General features: G+C 41.3%; 1 non-coding gene across 1 annotated transcript; it reads right to left on the bottom strand.

Annotated features, from left to right (window-relative positions):
* Positions 1-6767: 6767 nt before the first annotated feature.
* mir203 (microRNA mir-203) lies at positions 6768-6841 on the bottom strand. Its single transcript, NR_049691.1, has one exon. It is a non-coding gene; the product is annotated as a microRNA mir-203 (primary transcript).
* Between the last annotated feature and the right edge of the window lie 865 nt (positions 6842-7706).

Genomic DNA, 7706 nt, shown 5'->3' with positions numbered 1-7706 from the left:
CAGAGAGTATTCCACCAAAATGACAGGATTGTCTGATTATTGCCCATTTGGGATGCAACAGATATTTTCTTTCGTGTGTAAGTCTAAGTGCAGGCAGCTCAATGTAATGAGTAGAGTGTTGATGGAGGAATCAGTACCAGCAGTACTCATCATCCTGTTAAGAAGACTTCACTGCAATTGATAGTACAGGTATGGGATCCGTTATGCAGAAACCTGTTATCCAAAAAGCTCTGAAGGCCATCTCCCATAGACTTTATTTTAAACAAATAATTCACATTATTAAAAATAATTTCCTTTTTCTGTGTAATAAAAAAATAGTCCATTGTACTTGATCTCAACTAAGATATACTCAATCCTTATTGGAGGTAAAACAATCCTGTTGGGTTTATTTAATGTTTAAAAGATTTCTTAGTAGACTTAAAGTATGGTGATCCAAATTACAGAAAGATTCCTTATCTGAAAAACCCCAGGTCCCGACAATTCTGAATAACAGGTCCCCTACCATTATATGGCTTGTTTTTACACTACAGACATATGAGCATCTACTGTGCAGGGTCAGACTGGGCCACCGGGACACCGGGAAAAATCCCGATGGGCCCCGGCTCTAGTGGGCCCCGGCGGCCCAGACCCGTCCCTTACCTGCGCTGCCCCTGCCCGGCCGCTCCTCCCCTGATGCGTTAAATGTACGTGCTCGGGGGAGGACGTCGGGTGAGGGGCCCTGTGAGGGGGGTTAGGGGGGCCACTGCGGGGGGCGGTGCAGTGGGGACCCCTGGGGCGGGAGCCCCAGTGGGCCCTTCACCCCCCATTCCGACCCTGCCACTGTCTATATTGTATAACTGGATATGAGAACACAAACCATTCCATATACAATCACATTCATATATGCTATTGGCCAGAGTTGCAGCATGACATCTAGTGGTTCATCTTAAGATATAAATGTATGAATTAGTGTAATGAGTAAAGGATCACTAGTTTAAATGATTAACATGTATTACCCCTCCCCTTTATAGAATTGTATGTATATGTATTTGCTTTTGGTGATATGCTTGTTGCCAGAATTAGTTTCCACCTTCCTCACCTTTTCCCAATATTTGTTGCACTGCTCCTTTAAATGGCAAGGCTACACAATAGTTAACAGATCTTCAAGCTTCCAGCCTGTGCCTGAAATAATTCATTGCAGATCTGTGTTATTAAATGGTCAGTCTCTTTGGTGTCTTTACAAATCTATAAACATTGAGGAGTGTTTCTTTATAGCTCCTTGGAGTCCTATCCATAGGCTCAAATTTGTACCGCAAAGAAAGCAATTTATTGAGTGCTATAGTTTTTAGCATCTCCAATGACCGTGATGTGTCAGTGCTCAAGAGCAAGCTGCACAAGATGTAAGTAAAACGTGCTGTATTTATAGTTAAAGGAGCGAGTAATATACGAGCATGACACTAAATGTGACTAGCAATGACAAATGTGCTGACGAGACATGTGAAAAATGACCAGTCTGAGTAGCACACATGGGACATTAGGAGCTGTCATTGTGCAGCCAGTCTGCAGTTTAACTCTTTCATTTCAGCTGTACTCACCATCACACGCATTATTCATGCCTGAAAGTTGTGGTACCAGCAGAGCCCAATTTCCAATTGTTTTATGTACATGTTTTAATTATGATGTGTAGACTTGTCATTCTTGCGTTTCTAGTTCTATAAATACTGTAAGCTGCACTGGGGGAAACAATATAAATCGTGGGTCTTTTAACTAGAAAATTCATAGCTCTTATTACTCATTCTCCTTTAAAAGGGCTATCAAACAAACACTATTTAGGCCTATGGTAGAATAAGTTGTTATTGTTTCTATAACACCAACATATTCCACAATGCTTTACAGGTTATACATCAGGTTATACATCAGGTTATACATCATTCACATTGATTTATTGACATGTGAATGTGAGAGGTATTGTAGTTGTGAGGGTAAGAATATGGTTAAAGGATATCCCAGTAAGTTTAGGCAGAATTCCTGCTTTACAATATACATTGTTTTTGTTTTTTAGTTCTTTTACAAAGAGGGAGCCTCTGGAGACTCCAATTCCAACGCTGCCAAAATGAAACTGGTTGGAGGCTGTGCTGTCTTTTCTGCGTAGTAAGCCACTTTACCTTATCTGAACATCAGTCTTAAGGTGGCCGTACATGGGCCGATTGTAGCTGCCGATATCGGTCCCTTAGACCAATTCGGTAGCTTATCTGCACGTGTAGGGGCAGGAACGAGGGGCCTGGCCGACCGACATCTGTCCTGAAATCGGCCAGATATCGATCAAGCAGGTTAAAAAAAAAAAAACTTTATTCACAGTCACCAATGTAGCTTCTCCCATAATAATCAAACATTCCGTCAATTATCGCCATTAAAACTTAACCACGGTTTTCAGCAACCCAGCACTCTTGTTGCCTGTCCCACTGCCTAGCTCTTTAGGTCAGTTCTATACTAGACCCTACTTATCCTAGTTCAGTCTTTCTCTGGGTCCCTGTCTGATAAGGTTCCTGCTGGGGCACTGGCCCCTTTCTTACCCCTCAATGGAGCCTCAACATGCTCGATTAAAAGGCCTAACACTATCTCTCACTACCTGCAGTGACCACCACAAATCTAACCTATCACTATCTACCCTTCACTCTTCTTCTTACAGCGTGGCACCATTCCCCAAGTTGCTGCACATGCATGGCACAGACAGTTAGTTGCAGACACTGTTCTGCTACTTCGTTACAGAAGGGAAGTGCTGTTCATGTTCCATGAAATATAGAGCTACAGGTCTACAGCTTCTGGATGTGCCCTATGCTGTACCCTTAAAGTGCTAGTCCGCTCCAAAACCTTTTTACTATATAGTATGATACAAAATCGTTATAGAGCATTACTTGCTTGTATATGTGCATGTGTCTTATTGGATAGTTGCTAATTTAGAATGTGCTCTGCTGTTCATTTTACACCATAATTAAAATGAGTGCCATTTGATTGGGCAAATTTGACTTTTTTCCAAACAATAAATGCTAGGGTACATCTAGTGATTATAAAAATCTTTAAAGGGTCTGGGTGTTTGAGCTTGAGAATGGACCAGGAGGTCCGAAACGTTGCTGTGTCTGTGCCTTATGTGAAATAAAGGCAGTTTTATGAACATAAAATGGGTGTGCTGCAATTTTGAAAAGTAGAATGAAGGTTTATACTATATATGATACTGTATGCTCTTGTAAAATCAACTGGATGACTGTTATGTACCTTCCACATATCTCCTTTTAACAATAGTAACAATGAGTGAGAGGTGGCGGACACTCAGACTTCCCTGGTAAGAACAGGCATGGAATGCTAATGTTGTACTAAAGGGGACAGTTGAATAGATTGTTAGTGTGAATTAAATGGTGGTGGTTTGTAATTGCTCTGTGCACACATACTGTACTGTCACCACCAGGTGCCTCCGGATTGGCAGATCCCACATGGTATGTGTATCAGGGCAACACTGGTCTTTTATATGCAAACTTGTTAGTGCTACTGGGAAACTATCCCTGACTGCTGTTCATTAAAAATATGCCTCTTGCCACAGCCCTGCATATGTAGAAGGGAGTGTTAAAAAGGATATATTATTATGACATGATTCTAGCGCCCAAGCCTTTAGCTACAACCCACATCCCCAGGTAAATCAGCCTGATGGTGACCAGACATTGTAGAAGAAGGCCATTAAATGTTGGAGGAAGTCATTCAGCCAATATCAAGATTATCATGGTGTGTGGGTTGAACATCCCTATTCATATCTCACTTGGTCCTCTCGCCATTAGGATGGCAAGTGGAAGCTTGATAAAAGCAGAGGAGCTGTGTTCCCATGAGGGAGAGTGCCTGACTTATTTTTAGTCAGGGGCTATGCACATGCATCTTTTGCCTAATCATGCGTCGCTTCCTTTTCCCCAGCCATTAGGCGGGCAGGAAGTTTTTGGGGGCTTTTTTCTTTCAGGCCTCCGGCTGGAGTCAATCAGCATGTTTTTTGTGTTTGATTTGTGCACCAATGGATAGGTGTCTTTTGGGCTTGACACCAGGCCAAGACTTACGCCCTGGCGGAAGCTTCGGCAGAACCCAGGGTAGTTGAGGACTCCCCCTAGCTGCAAGGCAAAGCTGGTGGGGCTCACTCTAGCTTTGGTGAAGGTCCTACCCGCCCTACTGTCCGTTGGCTGGTGCCTTGGACACATGAGCATGGGAGTCCATGCCTTCAGGTAGGACTCACTGGCGATGATTCAGTATCATCCCTATTTATATCTCTGGGCTAATTGAAGGTGTTCAGTTTAGTTACTGCATGCATCTTCCTTTCATAGCATGTATTTATATATCTCTCTGTAAAAGGTTTCCTGAACAAACTTATGCTTCATTCAGATCACCAGTAGGACTGACAGTAACTCTCCCACTATTATCCCACCAGGTAAATGCCCATCCTGCATCAATGCTTTTTTGCTGGCTGAGATATTTTTAAACCAGGCTATTTCATATTTTTGGACTGGAGGGGGATTCCAGGTGCCTGAATCTCCTTCTGTGTATTTGCATAGGAAATAGTGTAGACCATATGTCTCAAACATTGTACTGGTTGGTTCTTTATAGAGCTCAAATTTTGTAACTATTGCAAATTATAATTCCATATAACTATAACCATTTACCAACTGAGAAATCACTTAGCTGATTTCTGATATTGCCTATGGTTGGGAGCACCCCTTTGTTAGCCCTATGCCTTTCCCAGCATCATAATCTGGATAGGGACAGAGTTCGGAATACAGGCAAAATTCATGTGTGCTGTAGCCTAAAAGCAGTACCAAGTAAAGGCCCCTTGCTCCCATTTGAAGGTACAGTTAGGCACTTAATCAATCCTGATCAGGCTTAGACTGGCAATCTGTAGATTCTGGCAAATGCCAGAAAAAGTGTCATCTTCTTGCAAAATACCCTGCTGAGTATTTTATCTAACCAATACAGTCTGGAGCTTTGTTAGTATTACTATTAGTATTGGTAAATACAGTACAATAAATATATATATATATCAAAATAAAACAGCCAGCACCAAGGGTCTTTGTGTTTCAAAAAATCTCTCGTGTATTATAATTGCATGTACAACCGACGTTTTGGTCCCTTTTGGGACCTTTTTCAAGGGACCGAAACGTCGGTTGTACATGCAATTATAATACACGAGAGATTTTTTGAAACACAAAGACCCTTGGTGCTGGCTGTTTTATTTTGATATTTATATGATATCCCGTGCACAGGGGCAACTGCAGAGCAGCAGATTTTGGAGTGTGGTGCTGTCGTGTGGACTGTTTTATATATATATATATATATATATATATATTACTCCTATATATATATATATATTATATAAAACACATTCAGTTGGATGGAAAAAATAAAGCTACAAATCCATATTTAATGTTTTTTTTATTATTTTTTGTCTCTTTTTCTCTGCTAGCCTGAATTCTGAATTTTCAGAAGCCTCTTGATTTGAAAAACTCAAAGAACAGGTTTAACTGTAGAAATGTGAGCGATTCAGAAGGAATTTAAACTTTTCATGAAGGGAGAAAGGAATGTGCTGAGTAAAATCTGACACATGGCCTATATACTAATCTAAATGTAAAGCCAAATGTATAACTACCAGGCCATTTACTGTACAACAATCCAGTCCTGATTTTGCCAGGTCTGTAGTAGTGGCTGGGGGTGGGAGTCCAATTGGGGTGGGAGCTGAATTTGGTCAATGTGCTTTTCTAGATACTCCGGGAAGCTTAGCATGAAGGTTAGATAGAGTGAAAATATGTTATGGGCTCCTTACCAAGGGTTCAACCTACAAGGAAGATTGAGACATTCCTTGGGTGAATACAGGTGGGTTTGGTTAAATGAGCAAAGGCTGGTTCAGCTTTTCTGACACCAGTAGTTTCACTCTGACTATGAGGGGACAGAAAGCCCAGAAATATTTCAGCATTTCATAGGTTTTGGTAATACATAATAGTCACTAAGGAGGTTTCTCCAGCAACCTTTGCAGGTTACTCAGCATATAAATCTGCCACTAAAGTCACAAATTGTCCCTGTAACTTAACCTGTTTAACTTGGTGCTGGCTTTGTCATTCAGATCACCAGGGTGCACCATGAACCATGAGCCACACATTTCCTCATTCCGTGATGTGGGCATGATAATAATTACCATCATTACCATCATAGTAGTACCACACAATTTATATAGACAAGACAAGGGGTACTTTGTACGCATCCATTATCAATATATCAATATATCAATATATATGACATTCTGTGCATTAAGCTAGTTAAATGCCCTCCCCTTTAAGCGAAACAGGGATTGACTTTGACATAGTTGCCCAGCTTGAAGTATATTGCAATATATGGACAAACAATCCCTGTTTTGCTTAAAGGGGAGGGCATTATTAGTAGCTTAATGCACAGAATGTCTTAATGTCCTATATATATTGATAATTGGTGAGTGCAATGGACCTCTTGTCTATGTCCTTTTACATTAGTTTAAAGATTCTCTAGAAACAACATTTTCACAGCTCATTTAGATCAAAGCACATAGACAAATACAGCTTATATATACACATATATATGTTTAAACATTAATTGGGCATTTGTTTTGTTTCCTCTTCCGACAAGTCATTTGTTTTCCTTCCTGTGATGGTTCCAGGCTTAATGCAAAATACAAAGTGTACAAGAGAGAGCTGAGTGCATTTTCCATTCCTTGCACCCTTGGCAGAGAGAGTCACCCGGATCAAGTGGTCCTAAACATTTCACAATTTCGATAGAGAACTGTTGAACTGTTAAGAACCACTCGGCCAGGGAGACAGAAATCTGTGTGATCCAAGGCACAGGGAGGGGGCCTGCTCCTCCCACTCAGAGCTGGATCAGCCACATTCACATCACTGACACACCTAAGGCAGACAAGAACAGGTTATGTTAGGAAAAAACATTGCTTTAATTATGCCTCAGAAAAAGAAAATAAGAAATTGTTTATGTGGGGATGGGCAAGCTGCGGCCCTCTGGCAGCTGTGGGAGTAAGACTAAAACTGCAAGCTGGGCCATAGCAGTACTAGTATGGAAATCTCTATGCATGACGAGCAGGTCAATTTCATCAATGTTAAGGAGAATTGGGGGCCCTTAAAATGTTGATGTGGGGCCCAGTTTCTTTCTGTTATTCCACTGAGGATGCTAGTTGCCTAAATCCTGCATTTGGGTGTTTCTGTACTCCTTATTGTCAGCCACTAGACAGTTACCTGTGTGCAACAAATGCATTTCTATCTGTTATAAGTGAGAATCAGCATCTGAACAAATGAAAATCTTGGAATGCCTTTGCCTAAAATAAAGTTCAATAAGATCACAGTCAGGATTGAGCTGAATTGCAAGGCGGGCACATTCTGAAATTACATCACGCCTTAGCAACACACATGCAAACAACAAAAACTACCTGCTAAATGGCTTTGTGGCACCCTAAGAGAGGGGGGTGGCACTGGAATTTACTACTTGGTCATCAATCATTTTACACCTGCCTTTAAAGAGAGCAATGAACAGGTTGGCCAGCCTCCGCCTGTTAGTAATGAGTGGCAAGTGGGGGCCACATGCTGTCGCTAGTGAGCTGTGAGCGTGCAGCTGAAGATTATTGTGTCAAACTAGGCTGAAATTGCCTTTACTGTTAGTGTATTTGCAAT

The sequence above is a fragment of the Xenopus tropicalis genome, chromosome 8 (assembly GCF_000004195.4).
Source record: "Xenopus tropicalis strain Nigerian chromosome 8, UCB_Xtro_10.0, whole genome shotgun sequence".
In the NCBI taxonomy this organism is placed as follows: domain Eukaryota; kingdom Metazoa; phylum Chordata; class Amphibia; order Anura; family Pipidae; genus Xenopus; species Xenopus tropicalis.
Note: the sequence above shows the minus strand (reverse complement) of the source record. Positions and strands in the feature narration are given on the sequence as shown.